This window comes from Cryptomeria japonica, chromosome 3, assembly GCF_030272615.1.
Source record: "Cryptomeria japonica chromosome 3, Sugi_1.0, whole genome shotgun sequence".
Taxonomy (NCBI): Eukaryota; Viridiplantae; Streptophyta; class Pinopsida; order Cupressales; family Cupressaceae; genus Cryptomeria; species Cryptomeria japonica.
The window spans coordinates 844,717,031-844,739,801 of NC_081407.1; positions in this window are offsets into that span (position 1 = coordinate 844,717,031).

The following is a 22,771-nucleotide window of genomic DNA, read 5'->3' on the forward strand; positions in this document are numbered from 1 at the left end:
GAATAAAACCAGTAGCTATATCATGAGTGAAAATAGATTTTGTGATAGCAATTCCAAACAGAAGCCAAATTTCTCTAGCAAAGGGGCAGTCAAAGAAGATGTGACGCATGGTCTCAAGTTTTCTGTAGATAGAACACTGGTCATATATAGTCGATTTATTCCTAATAGGTAATCTGTCCAACATAAATTGCCATCTGAAACATTTGATCTTAGGGGGAATGGGGGACCGCCAGAGCTTTTCAAATGTTTTCTGCCAAGTGTGGGGGTATGGTTAACATACCACACAGTGTTGATATGTTCGATTACCATGGTGTCACTATTGAGCAGGGTATAGATAGATTTGGCTTTGATCTGATGGAGGGTGGAGCCATCCTTCCATAGGAATGTAAGGTACCTATGGGCATCTACTTGGGTGTTTTTAGGGAGATCAAAGGGAGCGCAAGCATTTTTAATCATATTGTATGTCTTCTTATGTGATGCAGGGAGATCATATTTAGTGCTAAGAGCCTCCCAGCTGATAAGGTTATCATGTTCTAGAATATCCATAATGTACTTGACTCCTTTATTATGCCAGTGCTTAGCAGAGCAACCTTGGGTTAAAGCAAGGGGTTTGGAGTTATGATGCAGGTTCCACCATATTGACCTTTCACCGTGTAGGGTACTATCACAATTGATGCTCGAATTGTTAATGAGACCACACACATGCTCCCAGGCTTTCCAGATGGATTTAAACACCCAGGTGCCTTGGACAGACACAGGGAAACCGCCTGCAATTAAGTCACTAAAAGGGAGGGCTTTCCAAGTTTTGGCATTTTTGGGAACACCATTTTGTATGTTGTTTCTAATGAGGATTTTCCAGGGTTCTTGTCCTTCCAGTGAGTGAAATATCCATTTGGTAGCAAGGGAGATACCTTGCAGCCTAAGATCTTTGAGGCCCAGCCCACCCAGTATTTTATCCAAGTGGCACCATGACCACTTGACCGCATGAGCTTTCCTTTTACCCTTCCCGTCAAACCATAGGAACCATCTGATGGCCTTTTGGATTTCAAAGACTTGGTAATTACTAAACATCCATACTGAGGAGTAGTTGATGTTGTATGAAGATAGGATTTCTTGGCAGACTTGAATCCTGCCAGCAAGGGAGAGGACCCTATTGTCCCACTTGTTGAGTTTACTGTCTATCTTTCCCTTGACCCAGCCCCACATGTCCTTAAGAGAGGGAGATATAGAGAAGGGGATGCCAAGATAATGGACTAATTTATTAGGTCCTCCCCATGCATAGCCAAACTAGTGAAGCCAGTCCGAAGGATTATCTTTCCATCCAAGTAAAATGGATTTGGTGTTAGATATCCGGGCTGCAGAAGCTCTACCGAAAATGTCAAGTTTTTGATTAAGGGAATCAATATTGTGCTTTGAGAGCTTCAGGAAAAGCGAGGTGTCATCAGCAAACTGGATGTTGATCAGTTCAAAGTCGTCCGGCATAGTAATGCCTTGGCCACGGGGGGATAGGGTGTCATCTCTAATGAGATAATACAGGGCATCAGAAGCAATGACAAATAGAGAAGGGGCAAGGGGGCAGCCCTGCCTAATTGATCTAGACAGGGGAATAGGATGGGAAAGGGCCCCATTGACTTCAACCAGGGCGGATGAATCCTTGAGGAGGATTCGAACATAGTCACGGAACTCTCTAGGAAAGCCAAAGGCTGAGAGCATCATGAGGATGAAGTCCAACTCCACCCTATCATATGCTTTCTCAAAGTCGACAAGGAACATGGCGGTGTCTTGGTTCGAGGTTCTGGCCCATTCCATGGACTCCCAACTTGTTACAAGGTTCTCCAAGATGTATCTACCTCTAATGAAGCCTGTTTGGGTGGAGCAGATGAATTTGGGGAGAATCTTCTCAAGGTGAGAGGCTAAGGCTTTGGCCAGGATTTTGTAGGAGACATTGAGAAGAGTAATTGGCCTCCAATTTTTAATTAGGGCTTTGTCCCTGTAGCGTCCTAAAATTGTGACACTTGCAATTTCGATTGCATTTCAGTCTTCACGATGGCGACGCAACACGCAACCTGAATGGAGACCCCGAAACCTGATTATGACACCAAAAACTGCATTTTCTTGCACCCTGGCCTGAACCTCCTTTGCACCCTGCTATCCCGGGAAGTGGGACCAGAGCGCCCAGCGCCCTGGTCCTTCAGGACCAGGGCGCCCAGTGCCCTGGTCCCTGGGTCCTATTTTGGGCCCGGTCTCTTTTGGACTTCGGGTCTTTATGTTTGCAAATTGGAAAATTAACTTTCCTGGTCGGCATAAGGTCGGGAAAATCAGTCTATCAGCCCTAATTGACAAGTATATAAACTACATTTTCCTCTCTCATTGGGACATATACATACATGACAGAAAAAGTGTGGAAACTATACTCAAGCATTCAAGCATTCAAGCATTCAAGCATTCATTCCAAGTCTCCATTCAAGGCTAAGTGTTGCATTCAAGACAAGGATTCAACCATTGAAGAGGAGATCACATACTACATGCTACATACAACATACAACATACAACAAACAAAAACATCTATACCTTCGCACATAAGGATACAAACATCCTTACAACAAGGTATTAGTACTTGTTTTACATTACATACATTGACATTTACAGCAATTTCTCATTTCTTGGTTAATTCCAAAACTGGGGTTTGACCTAAAGGCAAACCCCTAATCCCTAACCCCCCAATCGTCTTCGCTTTTATGTGTGTAGGTTGCAGGTACGTGGCTGAAATTGAAGATCTGGAATCCTTGTGCAGAGACGAACAGATCCCCCTTCGTTTCGTGGATTTTTCGGAGGACCGTGGCTCCGGGCGCCATCGTCCTGACAACTTTTGCTCAAATTTGCAAGACAGCACCGTATCGACATTTTACTGCTAATTCCAGGTCCGCAACTTCATCCTATATCCCTATCTCAGTTTATAAGCGAATCTTTGTCACTTTCTATGCATTCCTAGCTTAATTCTTCTATCAACATTCTTTACAAAAGAGGGTAGCCTTGCTTTCTTAACCCTTGAAACACATTTAGCATCCAATCTTGCATTGTGTGGGATTGGATCTTGTGGGTTTCAACTCCTCTTTTGAATGTAAAGTCTCTCCCTTAAGTGAAAACCATCAACCCTAGTGAACCTCCCTTCTCTCTCCGTGGAGTTGGAAGAGGGGAGAGCAACTAGGGTTCGATCGTGATTTTCCGCTTTACATTTTGGTGAACCCGACGTGAACATCCTTTCTGATTATTCATAGTTAGATCTGAAAATTGGATTCCTTGATTACATTTCCATGTTTGATCTTTTGCAAAATTTTAGAGGTTAATTGCACAAAAACCCTAAATTTTCTTTTTAAGTAATTAAATTTGTGAAATGTTTAATTGTTGATGCTTGTTTCAGATCTGCCCTTCTATTACAAATTATCAATTCATATTTGTGCTTTAATTTTGAAAACTAAGTGGTTAAGTGTCAAAACCCTAATTTTCGAAACCCTCTTGATTCAACCTTTGTCCGACAATTTCACTGATCAAAACATCTCCAAATCAGCTGTAACTTTGGATTCCGCAATAAAATCACAATATCTTTCATCCCTGAAAATTTGGAAAAAAGTTGCGAGGACCGTGTGCACTTCGAGCGCCATCGTCCCCGACATTTTTTCTGAAATTTCGAGAGTTAGATCTTACTGTATTTTCCTGCTAAAATCCAGAATTTTGGCTGATTTTATCAAATCTAACACTTTCAAAATTAGAGTCAAAGTTGGTCTTGTGATTGCTTGGATTAAGGCTTCTAAACATTCAAAAATCATCGAAATTGAAATTTTGTGTCAAAATTGTGTTCTTACTGTCCTAAATCTGAAAAGTGTGTTTGCATTCATTAAAAATTTCAGTGATTTATTCAAATTCTTGCAATTTGTGACTTTTGAAATTAAGTGCTTAATTACAACAACTTTGATTTCCGCTTTCAAAATTGAATTTTGCGTGAAATTGAGTCAATTTTTAAATTTCAAAACTTGCATTGCTTTTGACATTCCCTCTAAAATCATAAAATTCAAAATTTCAGTTTCCCTCTCTTTTTCAAAATTCAAATTTTGCATTTTTTGACAATCTGGGTAGGGTTCAATTTCGAGATTGCAACTTTAATTTTGCCTATCTACAGATCGTAAAATCACTCAATTTTTTCAGGTTAGCTGTAAAATCATCATAACTTTTGTCCCTGCAAATTTCGAAAAAATTTGCGAGGACCGTGTGCACTCCGAGCACCACGGTCCTGGACATTTTTTCCGAAATTTCGGGAGATTGTCCTGATTGTATTCAACAGCTTAAATCTAGAAGATTGGCTGGTTTTACTGAAATTTTCTACCTCTAAAATTCAAAATCTTCTCTCTCTCTTTAGTGCATGAGTTTTACAACAATAAGCCCTACTTACACTATTCCCGTTAGACGAAGCCTTAGAATTAAGTCCTTCCAAGGTTTAATTACTGAGGAGATGGAACCTAATTTGAATGGTCTTTTTAATGAGGACATGGGTAATTCCTCTAATCCTCTTACTGATGAAGAAGCTCTCCATGAGGTTTCTGTAGAACAACTTTCAAAATTGGATAACCAATTTGATGATTTTCGACAATGGATGTCTCAAGAATACCCTGATAGTCAAGCTCTTCCTTTAATTGAGGGTCTAAAACGTATGCTTCAAAGTGACAAGAATGGAATTGATATTTTGTGTGGTATTGCACACATTGTGGATTCAAATGTGATGCCTATGAAAAGTTGTGCCGAAACTTTAAGTTATACACAACCTCCTACTCAAGACAATCATTCTATTCCTTTGACGACTCCTATTGCTAGTATACCTACTTTTACATCAAACATAATGACTACTTCAATACAAGACATTCCTCCTATGATCACTAATCATGGGGGCAATCCTTCTTCTTCAATCAACCCTCTTCCTTCATTCAATCCAACTTCTTCATTCATTCCTTCAATGAGTGTGCCTATTATATCACCACAAATGAACATGACACAAGGGGGCAATTCATTTAACCCTTCCATTCCTCCTTGTAGTGTTCCTCCTGTCCAATCATCTCCTATGACTAACTATCATAGTGTCCCACCACCTTACTCTCTACCTTCTTTCAATAACATAACACATCCATCACAATCTAACACGTCTAATATGAACTCTTCGACTGAAGCGACCATTAACAATCTTGCACAAACTGTCTCTTCTTTACAGCAACAAGTTGCCTCTATGAATCAATCTAAGTTTAGTGTGCCCACATTTGATGTTGCGAGCCCACTTTCTCTTGATATTTTTCGAGCTATTCCCCCTAAACATGTTGAAATTCCGCATTTGGAGCTTTATAATGGTAAGGGCGATCCTCTAACACATGTTAAGACATTTCAAACAATATGTACCGATTTTGCTTATGACCAAAGGTTGCTTGCAAAACTGTTTACTAGAACATTAAGAGATAAAGCCCTACAATGGTATTGCTCGTTGCCTTCTTATTCTATTACTTCTTTCGAACAACTTGCAAATGCTTTCATTCAACAATTTCAAAACAATATAAGTCCTAAAGTTACTTTGATTGATTTAATGCATTGTAAACAAGGTGTTAAAGAAAAAGTGACTGATTTCATTGGTAGATATAAGCATTTGTATGCTCAAATTTCCTTTCCAGTGCCTGACAATGATATTCAAAGAATCTTTATTTCTAATTTACAAAAAGACATTCGAGACAAACTCCTGTTTTCTGAGTTTACTTCTTTCCACCAGTTGTGTGCAACTCTTCACAATTATCAACTGACTGTGAGTCAAATGGAACAATCACATCCTATGGCTCCGAGTGATAAGGGTGATAGTATTCAACAACCATTTGGAAAGTTTAAACCGAACAGAGATTCCATTAAATTCAATGAAAACATCATCAACAACAATGTGAATGCAGCATCAGGTGTGCCTCCTATTTCTAAGTTTTTCAAGAGAGAAAGAAAGTTTACTCCTTTGAATGAATCATTGCATAGTATTATGAATAAGTTATTGGAACAAAATGTGCTTACTCTTCCTCCTATAAGGCAATTTGATCCTGCAAAAATTAATTCACCCTATTTTGATAACAAATCTTTTTGTCAATTTCATCGTCAACCTAGGCATGATACTGAAAAATGTTTTGCTTTAAAGGGGAAAATTCAAGATTTGATTGATAATAATACTATCTCTGTTTCTAGAGTGAATGATAAAGGCATTAAATCTGTAGCTCTTCCTAACCAAAATCTTCAGATTTTCACTGATCCATTACCTTCTCATACCTCTAATGCGATTGATACTACTGATTCCTCTGTCTCACCTGATGATCTCGTGTCTATGACTCCGAATGTGATTAATTTTGTGGAGCAACAGAAAATCCCTAAAGAACCTTCCATAACATTTGATTCTAGTGAAACTATCAGGGCACCTGATGGTCCTTTATATATAGTTGCAAAAGTCAAGAATACACCTTGTCGTGGAGTGCTTATTGACCCTTCTTGTATGGTTAATGTCATTACTGAAGAATTTCTTTTTACTTTGCAATTGAATCAAGTGATTTATGACAAAACATATGTGATTGTGAAATTATTTGATGCATTTTCTTCTCTTGCAATTGGTTCTATTATATTACCTATAGAGGTCCGTAACAAATCCCTTGATGTGGACTTTGCTATTATTCCATCATCCGAACAATTTCATGTGAAGCTAGGCTATCCTTGGCTATCTTCCATGAAAGCTATTGCTTCTCCTATTCATAAGTGTTTGAAATTTCCCCATAATGGTGAAGTTGTTACTGTCAATCATAGTCTCTTTAAACCAGCTGAAAGAACTTCTAGCGTTCCTCTTGATTACTTTTGGCCTAAACAATTCCAATCTCTTCCTCTGCGAAGTGATCATCTTTTCAAATCTTATCAAAAGTGGAAAACAGATATGATCCTATCTCTAAGTGAACCTAGAACACCCAAACTTGACATTCCTATCATTCTTGAGAAGGAAGTTCTTCCTTTGAAAGATAAAACTAATTTCTTTCCTCAAGAAGATTCCCAACCCATTCCTATGGATGTGACTATGCCTATATCTAATAAACTTCCTAAGAGTAGACCTATACCTCCTCGTCATGATGGACTTGGTCTCCTTCCTAAACCAAATATTCCTCCCTTATATGGAGCAGTTCCTCCTCCTTCCTCTTATGAAGAGAAGGGACCTTCCTCTTCTCCTATTGTTCAACCTAAGAGACCACAACCTAAACACCCAAGTGCTAAGGATGAGAACATTCCTCCTCCTCAATCTTCTCCACTTCCTACTAAGACTAGACGAAATCGTTTGGCACGTGAACGCCGACGAAAGCGTCGTCTTAGAGCTCAAGCAGCTGCTTTTCAAACTCTACAATCTCCAAAAACACCTTCAACAAGCATTATTCCATTTTCTCCTCAGCCGACGATTGAGCCAAAATCTCCTAAACATAAGATGCATGATGGTCTTGATCCTGTGCGAGTTAAAGATCCTATTTTCATAAATCTTGATGATGATATAGATGAAAATGTTATTCATGATGAAAATGTTTCTCCTGTTCATTCTGATAGTGAATATGAACTTGTTGATATTGATAACCATTTATCTAATGAATTTTCTAAAGCACTTATCCTAGCTCCTAGACAAGAACACCGCGGCTTGGGATATGAACATAGCCCTTGTTTGGATCTTGTGATAGCTCCATCTGCTGTGTTGGATGTTCCTCCTCTAGCGTGTTCCCTACCTTCCCGAAACATTGATCAGCAAGATCGGGGGGTAGATGACGTGCTAGACTAGTTTCATTAGCATAGCAGATTCTCTCCTCCTCTCTTTCATTACTTCTTCTATGTGTTACTCTCATTCTTCTATTTGTTGTCCTTAGTGTTGTTTACTTGAGGACGATGCAAAGCATTGAGATCTCTCGATCTCTCTCATGTTGACTCAAAAGACACATGTGTTCCCTTCTTCTAGGTGACCTTCCTTGATTGGGGAGTGAAGAACAATTATGCATACATACATATGATATACATGAATTATCATACAGCATACTGACCCCGAGGAAACCGAAGTCACCTTGTGCTTTGTGTTTTGTGTCTATTATCCTTGGGCTTATCTCACACTTGGGGGCTAAATCCTTGTGATAACATGCTCCTTTCTCATTTCTTATATGTATCACTACCTTAAAGCAATCACCCCCGGTGAGGCATGTGCGATCGCTTTAATGTAGGGGGGCATACATCCCGTTCATATCTTTTCAAGATACTTGAAAATTTCTTGGCGAACTTAGCTTTGCCTTGAAAATTTTCGGTATTTATTTTGCATGACTCATAGTGAGGGAACCTTACTACTGACAGTCATGGTTCTCCCTCGTGATCTTCCCTTTTACTTTGTCAATCGAAGTCGTAAGATCCTTAGTCCACTGGGGGCTTGGTGTATCTTGCCTCCTTGACGTGGTGAAAGTTTTTCAATGTTGTTTCCTTGTACTTTACTGAAAGTATGAGCGTACGCTTATACTCCCGGCAAAGTGGGGGCTAAATGTAGCATCCTAAAATTGCGACACTTGCAATTTCGACTGCATTTCGGTCTTCATGATGGCGACGCAACACGCAACCTGAATGGAGACCCCGAAACCTGATTATGACACCAAAAACTGCATTTTCTTGCACCCTGGCCTGAACCTCCTTTGCACCCTGCTATCCTGGGAGGTGGGACCAGAGCGCCCAACGCCCTGGTCCTTCAGGACCAGGGCGCCCAGCACCCTGGTCCCTGGGTCCTATTTTGGGCCCGGTCTCTTTTGGACTTCGAGTCTTTATGTTTGCAAATTGGAAAATTAACTTTCCTAGTCGGCCTAAGGTCGGGAAAATTAGTCTATCAGCCCTAATTGACAAGTATATAAACTACATTTTCCTCTCTCATTGGGACATATACATACATGACGGAAAAAGCGTGGAAACTATACTCAAGCATTCAAGCATTCAAGCATTCAAGCATTCATTCCAAGTCTCCATTCAAGGCTAAGTGTTGCATTCAAGACAAGGATTCAACCATTGAAGAGGAGATCACATACTACATGCTACATACAACATACAACATACAACAAACAACAACATCTATACCTTCGCACATAAGGATACAAACATCCTTACAACAAGGTATTAGTACTTGTTTTACATTACATACATTGACATTTACAGCAATTTCTCATTTCTTGGTTAATTCCAAAACTGGGGTTTGACCTAAAGGCAAACCCCTAATCCCTAACCCCCCAATCGTCTTCGCTTTTCTGTGTGTAGGTTGCAGGTACGCGGCTGAAATTGAAGATCTGGAATCCTTGTGCAGAGACGAACAGATCCCCCTTCGTTTCATGGATTTTTCGGAGGACCGTGGTGCCGGGCGCCATTGTCCCGACAACTTTTGCTCAAATTTGCAGGACAGTGCCGTATCGACATTTTACTGCTAATTCTAGGTCCGCAGCTTCATCCTATATCCCTATCTCAGTTTATAAGCGAATCTTTGTCACTTTCTATGCATTCCTAGCTTAATTCTTCTATCAACATTCTTTACAAAAGAGGGTAGCCTTGCTTTCTTAACCCTTGAAACACATTTAGCATCCAATCTTGCATTGTGTGGGATTGGATCTTGTGGGTTTCAACCCCTCTTTTGAATGTAAAGTCTCTCCCTTAAGTGAAAACCATCAACCCTAGTGAACCTCCCTTCTCTCTCCGTGGAGTTGGAAGAGGGGAGAGCAACTAGGGTTCGATCGCGATTTTCCGCTTTACAGTCCCCTTCCTTTGGAATAAGCTTAATAATAACCCTATTTATGAGCTCCCCTAGGGTGCCAGTGGCAAGGGCTTCATTGTAGATGTCAAATAGGTTGTTGGAGATCTAGTCAATGTTAGTTTTGTAGAATTCAGCAGGAAGTCCATCAGGGCCTGGGGCCTTGCTATCATTGAGAGCCTTAATGGCATCCTTGATTTCTTGCACGGTTATCTTAGCTTTGAGGAGGCTGGCTTCATCCTCAGAGATTCTATTAGGAATAATGGTCCTACATTTGGTACGGGCCTCTGTTGAGGACTCATTATCCTCAGAGGTAAAAAGAGTCTTGTAAAATACTTCAAAGGCTTCTTTGATGTCATTTATATCCAGGAGTTCCTTATCATCTATAGTTATTCTATCTATTTTTTCCCTGGTCTGTTTTTGTTTAAGCAGATTAAAGAATATTTTGGAGCCCTTATCACCAAACTGGAGCCAATGGTTGCGGGCTCAGATGAAGAAACCTCTGATTTTAACCTGCTGGTGTTTCCTAATGATATCTCTAGCCTTAGAGACCTTTTTGGCCAGGGTAGGAGAAGAAGGTTGAAGTTGAATTTCTTGTTCTAGGGAGTGAAGTCGATGGGTAAGAGTTTTTTCTATGAATCTAAAGTCCTTGGCTTTTTTTTGGCCAATGGTTTGGAGAAGATTCTGCTAGGACGAAATGTTCCTCTGCCATCTGAGCATGTGGGATTGGGGGAAATGTGGCTGCAAGTTGAAGAGTCTAATTAGTTTGATGGCATTTAGGACATCCTCATCTTGCAACAAGGAGGTGTTAAGCAAGAATTTCTTATTGCGAGGATGGCTAGGGGCGATGGATTTCTTGATGTTAATATTGGCTAAAATGGGGAAGTGGTCAGACAAGGTAGTTGGTAAAACTGCAACCACGTTCCCAAACTGATTGGGGGAAAAGGAGAAAAAGTCCTTATTAGCATAGAATCTATCTAGCCTGGAGTAGATCCTCTTAGTGTTTTGCTGAAAGTTGCACCAAGTGTGCCATAGGTTAGGGGTGTCAGGTTTAGTGCCTTCCAAGGGGTCAAACAATTGAAGGTGTTGTTTCAACCTATCCCAGTGAGGTCTTTCTGAGTTTTTCCATTCAAACGAAAGTCCCCCAGCCTTGTCATTATGAGATTCAATCATATTAAAATCCCCCGCCATGATCCAGGGGATATTTGGGAGGGAAGTTAGCCAATTCCAAAGGGATATTCTTTCCTTATAATCGTTCGATGCATAAATGGAGCATATGCCAAAGGAAGAACCCTTAATATCCAAGGTAACCCAAGCTACTCTATTATAGGGGGAGGTCCCTTTATTCTTGAGGTACAGACTTTGATTGCATCTCGCCAAATGAAGTCAAGTGTGGTGTTGAGGGAGAACCCAATGGATTTAAGTTCTTGTAACATCAAAAAATCTAAGTTTTTATGATGCTCCAGAAATCTTTTAATAACAAATTTCCTGTCAAGTGACTCAAGGCCTTGAATGTTCCACGATGTGTATTTCATCAAAGTGGAGGATTTGAGGGGGGCTGGTAGGGAGACCGTTGCTGGTCACTAGATTTCTTCTTGTTTTTGGAGCCCACAGGCCTACCTTTCTTTTTATTTAGGGAGTACCCTTTCATAAGGTCCTCATCATCTTCACTAGTTTCAGGAAGCTCAGCTCTACTATTTGTTTTTTCTCCTATGTCGAACCTAGACAACTGGGAGCCTAGAAAGCCAGGGAGCATAGTACTAGCTCTAATTTCCTCTAGACCCTTATTGGCATAGATAACTTCTATAATATGATTGTCCTCTAGTTCTTTGAGCGAAGATGTAGTTGAGGGAATGATGGTGTTAGTGTCAGTAATAAGCACTGCAAGTGAAGAGGAGATCGATTGAACAGGGGTTCCAGAACTGAGCATCATTGCAGGGTTCTTACCAATGCTAGCACCATCATTACCATGATTGGGGTTTTCCAGATTTTTAACCATATTCTTAACCATAGAATTAACAGGTGATGGATCAGGGTCCTGGGGTTTAAGAGCAGAGGCCAATTGGTTATTGGAGGAACGGCTAAGACTCAGGGCATTAAGAGGGGTAACTTTACGTCTTCGTTTCCTTGAGGTAACAAGTTGAAAACCATCCGAGGGGGTTTCTACAAGATTTTGAGAAGGGTCGGAAACAGGGATGAGGAGTTCGGGGGCTACAGGTGCAAGATCGGGCTTGAGAGGGTTAACCTTATTAGGAGTGGGATCGGACATCTTGTTAGCAGAGCGGGGAGGGGGAGATTGTAGATCATTAACATTTTTAGGGTTTATAGTAGTTTCACCTGGATTATGTTTTTGCTTCCTACGATTAATAATTGGGCAATTTTTACGAATATGCCCTTCTTTCTTGTAGAGAAAACATGCATTCCACCCTCCAAGCATTTCAATCGGGTAGACAAATGTGTCTCCATTAATATCTAGGTTTAAGGATGGTGGAATGTTGCTTCCAGGCTTGATTGAGACAAGCATTCTTGCATCTAGATTGGGCACCAACCGAGCAGTTTCATCTGTCTGAATCATTTTGCCAAATGGTTCCATTAATTGGGGGAGGAAACACCACAAAAAAGGGGGGACATCCTTGAGGATGACCCATCTGGGAGAGGATAATGCAAGGACTTCCTCATTAACCGCCTCTGGAGACTAAGCTAGGGCTCGAAAAGAGGTATTCCCAACCGTCTAGTACTAGCGTTTAAGTGCTTCCAATTGGGCTTCATGCGAATTAAAGAAAATGAGAAAAAGACCTCTCTGTATTTGTCTACAGAACGTGACTTTAAGCCCTAGTTTGAGATTCCATAGATTGTGAAACTAGTCGTCTACGAATTTCCTAGGTGGACATTTTTGAGCATCAACACAAGCAAAAAAAATGGCAGTGTCACATAACCTACGCTTTTCTAAAGCAATTTCATTCAACATTTCAATGTTTGGCGAAATGCAGAAGGGGTCCGAGGTATTGCAAGGGGACTTACCGTCCTTACTAGGTCCTTCGTCTGCAGGAGTTGTAAGGAAGTGCGCCGACAAGCGAACTCCATTTGCAAGTGGGGCGACGATCTCGGCGAATGACTTTGCTAGGGTTGGTAATGTCTGCGGCATGGGTTTAAGGTTATTAACACTAAGTCCGTCTGACTCCAGCTCCATTGAGAACCAGGGTTAAGATCGCGTGGGATGGGCGGAAGGGTGGAGTTAATTGTAATAAATATTGCAGAGCAGATTAAATGAAACACAGAGCAAAACAGAGTAAGTGGGAGAAAAGTAAACCGAGTGGAGGAGATTAACTCCTCCACGTAGACGCCTAGGTACTCCTATCGGCGCCTGCTTCCCTCGATCTTGCTTCCTTCTTCAGGTTCTTCAGGTAGGCACCGAAAAAATGTAGACCTTCATCCCTTACCTGTAATCTTAACAGATCGCCGATGCAGATCTGATAACCTCCTTTCAATTCAGTGTTTGCACCAATCGCCCTCACCTTAAGGTGAATTCGCTGTTATGATATTCGCCCTCACTCTGTGCCGCTATCAGCAGATATGATGGTGTCTTGTGGAGTTGATGATGGACTCGCTGGTGATCTCATTTGTTCATAATTAGAATCGCAGCCATAAGTAGATGATTTTCGCTGGGCCTTTACGCTCGAATACAAGTCGCTGCTATTACAAAAATTTCGCCGAAAATTGCCCTAAGGTTTTAGCCATGGCATTGCTTGCCGTTCAGTACTTCATATCAGTAGCGTTGTGTTGCTGGCGCTCATCCTCCGATTCTTCGTTTCGTCTGTAAACTTTTGTTAATCACATCTTCATTATCGTGGAGTTTTTCCCAGATACTGGTCTGCGGTATTTCCTTCTGGTCTGCGGTATTTCCTTCTCACTTCTTGTTATTTGAAATAAATACCTACTACTTAATCTTATATTTATTCGAGACCAACAATAATTGTCAGCGTCGATCCATTCAAACAAACTACAGTTGCAGCCATGGCATTAGTTGTTCAATCTAAATAAGCAAGTAATTTTATTTTATCATTGAAAATAATGAATCAGGTTAATCAAATTTGAGTCGTCATATATAGCAAAGGACATTAGAATGGAGTAGCTATTGTTGCTTCCCTTTAGCAATCAACTAAAATTAATCCTAACCAAACAAAATCTCCCTTGAATTACATGGTGCAGAATCTGAATAAGATTGTTGGATTAGAATATCAATATGACTGCTCATATGCCAATTTGCAACTTGTGTTATTTTGGACAACATTTAGGATCTGGAATATTGCCTTGACAGTTTGGACACGACCTTAACTGCTGCACGATTTGAACCAGATTATGGACTGCTTTGTTGTTGTTTATATCATTTGCAGTTTCCTTGAGATTATATCGAGCAGAGACATGGAAGACGAACATAACAATGAAAAGTAATAATACTGTTGTGATTTTGATAAACATTGATCTCCCCATATTCATTGCCAGAGAGCGTACTCCTTCTAACAAAGATGGCCCAGAAAGATAACAAGAAATATCTCGACAAAATAAACAGCTGGTCGACTAAGATAGGTTGAGATAGAGAAGGTTATGATGTGGATTGAAAGAGTATTGAGCCGTATTTATAGCCAGCAACAGAAATGTGAGACTATGAATCTCGTTGAATAAGTAAATTCTGAAATTCAAAGTTAGAAAATATGGGGTTGAATATTGAGTAAGTCATATAGGTACTCGATTATTTACTTTCCACAATGCGTCACGTATGAATTTGAACAATTCGTACGGATATTAGTCAGACATTGTGATAGGCTTTGTTCCCTAGATTTGCGGGACAGTTATGGTTTTCATGCAAGAATATATTTTTTTAATAATTTAACATGACTTTTGTAGAGGCTGTATTTCGTGGCAGCGTCTATCCAGCACTCATTTTGTATCATTAACCATTTTTAATAATTAATTGATAAATAAACACAATTAATTGATAAATAAACACTGGTTAAAGTTTAATTGTTAATTAATTAAAAAGGTACAATATGGGTGCTGCATAGAAAGAAGTGTTTTTCGTCCTGTCTACGCAAGAATTTTTTTTTAATAATTTAACAGAACTTTTGTAGCCGCAATATTTAGATCTGTCCATGCAAGAATATAATTACGTCCCAGGCGTCTTATATCAAAAGGACAAGCTATTGTTGCATCCGCGACTCAGCCTGCTCAAAAAGGGCTGCAAGACAATTGATAAAATCTGGTCCGTCCATTTTTGCTTCGTTTTTACATCACCATCCATTATTTGCTATTTCCCTGGACAGCACAACATGATGTACTACCCATGTCACACTTTTTCGTGGGATTCTCCGCACAATAGATTGGCACCAATATAGGTAATAACTCGAGACCTGCTGTGGTAAAAAAATTATGATAGATGTGCACATTTAAAATATTGATAAAACTAGCGATTGCATCTTGGTGTTCAATAGGTACATGGAATAGTTGTGAAAGGTTGATTAGAAAAAAAATTGGTATTGTTTTGCATACATTTGTACAATACATAAGATCAATTGGTAGGACATTTAACAAATGATATTATTTGTGCAAAAAAAGTCTCAATGGAGACATGATAGGTTTAAATCAACTATGCATCCCCTTTAGGGATCCAAACATGACTGAAATAGATCCTTTTAATTGGACTCAATTACCAACAAGTTCATGGGGGTTGACCCCGCAGCGTGATGGTTGTCACGAACCCTGTTAATAGGGAGGTCATGACTTCAATACTCATGCTTTGTGCTAGTTAGATGTTGTCCCGACTATTTTTGCAGGAAATTATACTCAAAAGCTGTCACCGATAAAATAAAAAATAAAAAAATTATCAATATAGTGAGAGTGAGACAAAGAGGGGGAGATAGAGGGAATAAATAGATAGACTTAGGAGAGGAAGATAAGGATGGAGATGGAGATGGAGATACAAAAGGAGAGGATATGGAAAAAAGGGTAGGGAGAGATATAGACAAAGAGAGGAGGGAGGGATAGGTAGATCTAGAAGAGATAAATATATAGATGGGGAGAGAGAGGAACATGATGAGATACAAAGAGATATAAAGATAACGATAGAGATAGGTAGTGATTTATAGGGGTAGAAAGAGATGGAAAGATAATCAGATAGATTTAAAGGGAGAGAAGGAAGAATAAATATAGAAAGATATAGTGAGATAAAAAGATATAGAGGTCTAGGAAGAGGGAGAGAGAGAGATGAATGGATAGAGAGAGGAAGACATGTCTAGAGATAGAATGAGAAAGGAAGAGGGAGACAAAGGGATAGAGAGAGTTATAGGGAGATATAAAGCTAGAGAGATAGGGAGAGATAGAGAGCTATATAAGACTAGCGAAAGGGAGAGATAAAGATATAGGCGATGAGATAAAATGATGAAGAGATAGAGATATAAGAAAATATAGACAAAAGAGGAAGAAATAAAAGAAAATAGAGAGGAAGAGATAAGAATATTATATTATTTTATTAACTAATATTAATATTTTATAACACATATTTACATATATATTATTAAAATATAATAATTATTATATTAATATATAATAACAACAATAATTAAAAATGATGAATATACAACAATATAAGTACCAATATATAATATTATTATATAATTAATACATATATTTAAAATTTTGATATAGTATTATATCTATTAATAATCTATGATTTTAAATTAGATGTTTATCATATATAAATGACGAACACATTTATAATATTATAACTATACACAAAGGGATAGAACTGACGGAGGGGAGGAGAGATTGCAAACCCGAGCCTTGTGCTTTCGAAACATTCAAAGCAAATGCGATTGGCATGTGTAAAGCCAATCTCCACCATTTTTGCTATCATACAGCCTGCATCTGCCACAATGGGAGATTTGGAACAAGGTATGGACTTCCATCAAAGCATAAATGGCAAAAGAATTTTATCAGATGTTGTCCTTGCCATATTCCTGGTAGACGTGTGCAAAATGTGCAAGCATAGACCAACAATGTGAACAGTCTATTGGGATGCCTAGGAAAAATGTGATCTCATGGAATGCCATGATTGCAGCATATGCACCAACAAATTTGTTGGTAATGGTTTTGAGACTTTCAAGAAATTGCAATTGGCAGATGTAAAGCCCGGTTCCATAGCATTTAGCAACATCTATCTTGCCTGTGTCAAAATAGGGGTTTCAATCGCCCCTCCACAAGCGAAGGTGATTGGGAGGGCCATGGCGGTTAGGCTGTTGACCATTTACATCGTCTAGCTTTTCTCCACCGACAGAGATCAATCCCTCTATTTCTAGAAAAAAAAATTGGGTCTCCTTAGTGTAGGGGCGGTGGAACAGGGCTGATTCTTGTACTGGAGTTTCCTGCTAGAGCAGAGTATGACTATCTATTAAAGTTGTATAACCAAAACAAATTTTATCAAGCAAAATTTCAAACATCTGGTAGACGTGTGCAAATGTGGATACAGAGATAAAGCGAATGGTTCCTAATGAAATATCCCAAAAGAAATCTTATCTCATGGAATGCCATGATAGGTAGCAGCAAATAAACAAAATGGATCTATTGAGGATAATAGAGACTCTCAAGCAAATAAAATTGATAGATGTTCTCCTCAGTTTAGGCGCGACGGAACAGGGCTGATTCTTATACTGGAGTGTGTCAAATCACCCACAACTCTGCCTCACCAATAAATGAAATGCCTCGAAAAATGATGGGATAACAAGTTTAAGGGCTTGCTGGTTAACAGATTTGTCTTCAATAATGATATGCGTATTGAACTCTATACCCCTTTCTAAGGATCAAATGAGTAATTAGCAATTGGGTAGATTCGAAAGAGTTTCTCTCTGAATTATGGTACAACTCTCTTTTTATGTTATTCAATGATTTATTTCAAACAGAAAATAAACTTGCAAGCATACTTTTTATAGAAAGTACTAAAGGCAAACTACCATTCATACATAGACATGTTATGAATGTGATCTTTCATGAAATCAATTTCAATTAATAAAACACAGACTCTATCTAATTTCTGATAAAACTAATTAAAATGAGTTTATAAACCAACCAACTGCATTCAGATAGATGATGAATTTCCAAAGCAATAAACAACTATCACACTGAAAGATAAATCCGCACAGAAATTTATTTTCATCAACTCAAACACATAGATTTAAGCCTACGATAATCATCCATTCATTCTATTCACAGATAAAAAGTCTTTCTCAAAACATTGTATATCAAAATATAATTACTATCTATAAGCCCCCCAAAAAACTCTTGGACCTTTTCAAAGTCATTTAAAAAAATATATATAGCCAATCTTAGGCTAACTGTCTTTGTTCAAAGCACAAAGTCACTTAACTCTGCCCTAACTAACATTCAGTTTTTGCATAATTCAAACTATTTTAGAACACATCTAAAGAAACTAAACAAGAGGTCGAAATCTGCTTGCATGATCAGGGTTGGTGGTGTGATGTGGATCCTCCAGACTAGTTCTGTGTTGTGGCAGTGACACATTTCCACATCAAGATGAGCTGCAGAGAAGTTCTGAATGACCACAAAGTTAGGAAGCCCAATATGAGCAATCTACTGCTTCCATACTTCCTTATCTCTAACTTGTGCCACCTTGTTCACATGACTGTCTAGATAATTGATGTAGAGGGTTAACAAAGACTCTATTTTTGCCACCCTAGAGAAATCTTTTGTTGTCAATATTTTTGCCTAGTTTACATAATCAATATTTTCTTTGAAAGACTCAATTATGGTATCTATAGCCTCTATTGTTTTACCATCATCTTTCAAACATTTGACATCAATACATTTTAGATCATTCTTCATTGATAGAGTGAGTTCTCTTAACTCTTTCAACAATTTAACGGATTCCTCATGTCCTTGTTTCACAATTGAATTCCTCCATTCTATGCTTTTCTTGCATACATATAACACATTATCATCTAAGCCAGACACATCCTTCTCTGCGAGAAATTTTATTTCACCATACTTTTGAATTTCACTCATCTAAGCGATCACTGCCATCCATTTGGCTTCTTCCATTTGCTATGAAGCCATTTCCGTTTCCAACTCTTTGATCACCACCACGGTATCCTCATATACTTGGCTCAAATTTCTAATGTATCTTGTACCTACTTGAATCACTTCCTCTAACCAATCAAGAAATACAGTAGTTACCATTTTGCTTCTTTGAATCTGACCTAACATCTTTTGATTGATTGGGTATTTGAGTTCAAATGATGTAGGCAGCTAAGTTATTGGTTGAGGGTTGGGATTATGAATTGCTTCAATGTATTTATCCATTAACCTCAATGTCCGCTTTAGCTCTTGTTTATCTTTTTCATCCTTCTAAGTCCTAGGGATTATCTTTTTGGTAGATGCTTCCAAGTGATGCACATCTTTAGCTCTTGAGGTAGTCCCTAGGTTGATCTTTTCAATAGTAAAAACTTTAGCTGTGGGGTTTTCTACCTCTTCATTTGTCACTGGACATGCTACCTCTGTAATCCAATTTCATGTGTCTAGATCAAAATCCACCCTTAAAGTAGTTTTGAATTTCTTGGACTTGGGGGTTTTCCCTAAACATTTGCTTACCATGTCTTCGATCGACAGAGATATTGGTACCACATTCCTTTTCTTGCTACTAAAAGAAGTTTCCAACCATCGAGGGTTATTAGCTACATCACTTTTATCTAGAGGAGCCTGGTTGGGTGTCACATTGATTACCATGATAGTGCTTATATGAAATTGAATGAAGTAGTTGTCATAACAACTTATTAACTGCATAGCTTTGAAGCTATGAGATTTCCACAATCCATTTTGCATTTCTAGTGTATTTTTTTTCTGGATTCAATTGTGTGTATATTTTTCCCATCAACGTTTCGAATCACACTCCGTGATTCATCATCAGGATGAAAAGAATTCCCAAGACATGAAAGATGTTGAGTTGCAGATTTGAGACAAAATATAAAGAGGAGAGGGGTGGGGGAGGGCACGAGGAACTCCATACATTGGAGAAGCAGGTCGTTCGTTCATGACTCGAATAAAAGAGCATAGTGCTGACATTAAGCATGAACGTGCCCTCAAATCAGCCTTAGCTGAGCATTCATCAACTACCAAGCATCATATCTGTTTGGAGGACACTCAGGTATTGTGTAGGGAGAACAACTTTTTCAAGAGGAAAGTTAAAGAGGCCATTGCTATCATTCATCACCCATCCAATCTTAATCAAGACGATGGGTTAAACCTCAGCATCTCGTGGCACCCTCTGCTCCTTGCCCTCCAGCATCATCCCCGCCCCCCTCCTTGACTTCTCCTCCTCTTTCTTTTTCATTTGTGCGTCTCCCTCTCCCCCTTAGGTTTATTTACATAATTGTATATTTTCAAGTATATATTTGCTTTTAGACATAAACATGTGTATATTTTTATATGCTCATGTCTTTTGGTATTTGTAAATATCTATATTCTTATATGTTTTTGTGTTTTTGTCTTTTGGTATATGCATATGCTTATATTCCTTTATGTATTTATATATATATTTATAATTGTATATTTATTCATTTAGTTTTATATTTTTTGTCCCAATTTCTTTTCTTCTTTTTTGTTTTTTAGTGGTTTTGATTGTGTTGCTTGGCTTTCCTTTTTTCTTTTCTTTGGGTGGTTTATTCCTTGGAGTTTTTTAGGTCTCCCATCCTTCAGGTGGTCTTTTCCTTTTCTCTTTCCTCTCTCCTTGTTCCTCGTGCCCTCCCCCACCCCTCTCCTCTTTATATTTTGTCTCAAATCTGCAACTCAACATCTTTCATGTCTTGGGAATTCTTTTCATCCTGATGATGAATCACGGAGTGTGATTCGAAATGTTGATGGGAAAAATATACACACAATCGAATCCAGAAAAAAAATACACTAGAAATGCATAGCTTTATCTGACAGTTTTCTATTGACATTTCCCTACAACTCATGAACCAATTTGCCTATAAAAGCATCATTCACCCTTCTAAAATTTTCATGACATCTCTGTAACTACGAATGAGGGTGATACTCATAATTTGTCATTCCTTCAACTAGTGGTTCATGATACAATCCTTGCCATGGTCTTATACAAGCTAAACAATAGAAAATATAGGAAGACATATAGAAATTTTTATTTCCAAGACAATTGCTTAGACCTTCATGAAGTCTTTCAGCAATGAGTTCTTCCTATTCTAAATATCGCTCTCCTTCTAAAAGCATTTGGATGAAAAAGTATATCCAATCTTCCCAAAAGAAGGCTTGTAGGCTACCTTTCACTCTGTGCAACAAGAATTACAATATCTCTAACCTCCTTAATAAGGTGTTCTCTTGTTAAGAACTTGGGTAACCTTGAACCACCTTTTTGGAATTTCAAAAGCCAGTTATTAGCAATTACACTCTTATATTGGGCTTTCTTCTCAAAAAAGAAACCACGGGATGAAGTTATGGTCCAGTCCGCATAAGCTTCTTTGGAGGAATCTTCATTACGACCATTATGGTCTCCCTATTTACATTCAATAATACACCCCCGTCTATAGACCTAATGCACCTATGCTTTGGATCATACCTATTCATACATTCAAGAACCAATTCTGGGCATTGCATGGTCGTGGGAAAAGCAATGGCTGCTATAAGCTCACTATTAACAATTTTCTCCATCATAGGATTTCTAGCTCTTTCTAAAAAGTCTTCTAGACTAACTTGAGCTAAAGAAGTATCCCCAAATTCAGGTAAAAAACATGTGAGACTAGAGCTTGACCCTAATTTTGGACTCGCAATCCTCATGATGATACAAAATGGAGCAATAAACCCAGCTAAAACAAATGCAAAAAAATCAACTAGCTTGCTTCTACGACAAAAAAATAACAGAGATGATAAGAAATTTCAGAACTCACCTTTCATGCAAACTGAATCCCTACTAACCATGAAGAACAGAACTAATTACCTCCAGTGTTGAATTCCTTTCTTGCCAATTTTAGCTTCTTAATAACGAAACAATTTATTTGAAATCTATAAAAGGCTTAAAATATGGCTTCATAATTGCCATGCTTCAAAAATCAAATCCACTCATGCTGGGTTAATGTCGAAGTGACATAATTCTAACACTTGCATTAATTACAAGTCACTCTGGTCAAGGCGCTTATCGTGTAATGATCACTTCCGTTTATGGAAACTTTTTTTAAAATTTAAGTTCCCGAGATTCCCATAATATTCCTCCTTTCCTTAACCATTTCCTTCCATTGATTACCCGCCTTTATATTTGCTTGCTCATGGGCTTTGAACTTACAAACGTTTGAACCAAGATGAAGGGTTCAACGGTTCAAGTTCACTCACCGTTGAGATTCCTCTTGCATACTTAAAATTTACTTTAACATACACACAGGATGAACTTTGAACCAATGAACTATTGAACTTACACATAGGTTCAAACAGAAGGTTCAAAAGGAACACTTCGACATATAAAGGCCAAAACAAGAGGGATTTATAATGAAACAACATCGGGATGGCATTAATGTATTCTATTTTTTCTTGAAAATGAAATTATGGAAAAAATTAAACATGTGCAAAAATAGGGGTAATAGGGCTAAGATTTGTTGAACCATTTTACAACCCTTTCTATAGTTTTCAATCATTTATTTTAAAATGCAGGGTATTCATTTCATATAAAGAAACACCTTCGGTGTAATGCTCTGCTATGATAAAAGAATTTTTAAAATGGTAAGATTTATATACACTTTGGCCTATCCCTCTTCCAAAAAATTGCAATATTTATTTTACTTACAACATTATCAGACTCAACATATCAATTTACTATTTTATTTTTATTATTACATTATATAAATGTGTACATTATTATAT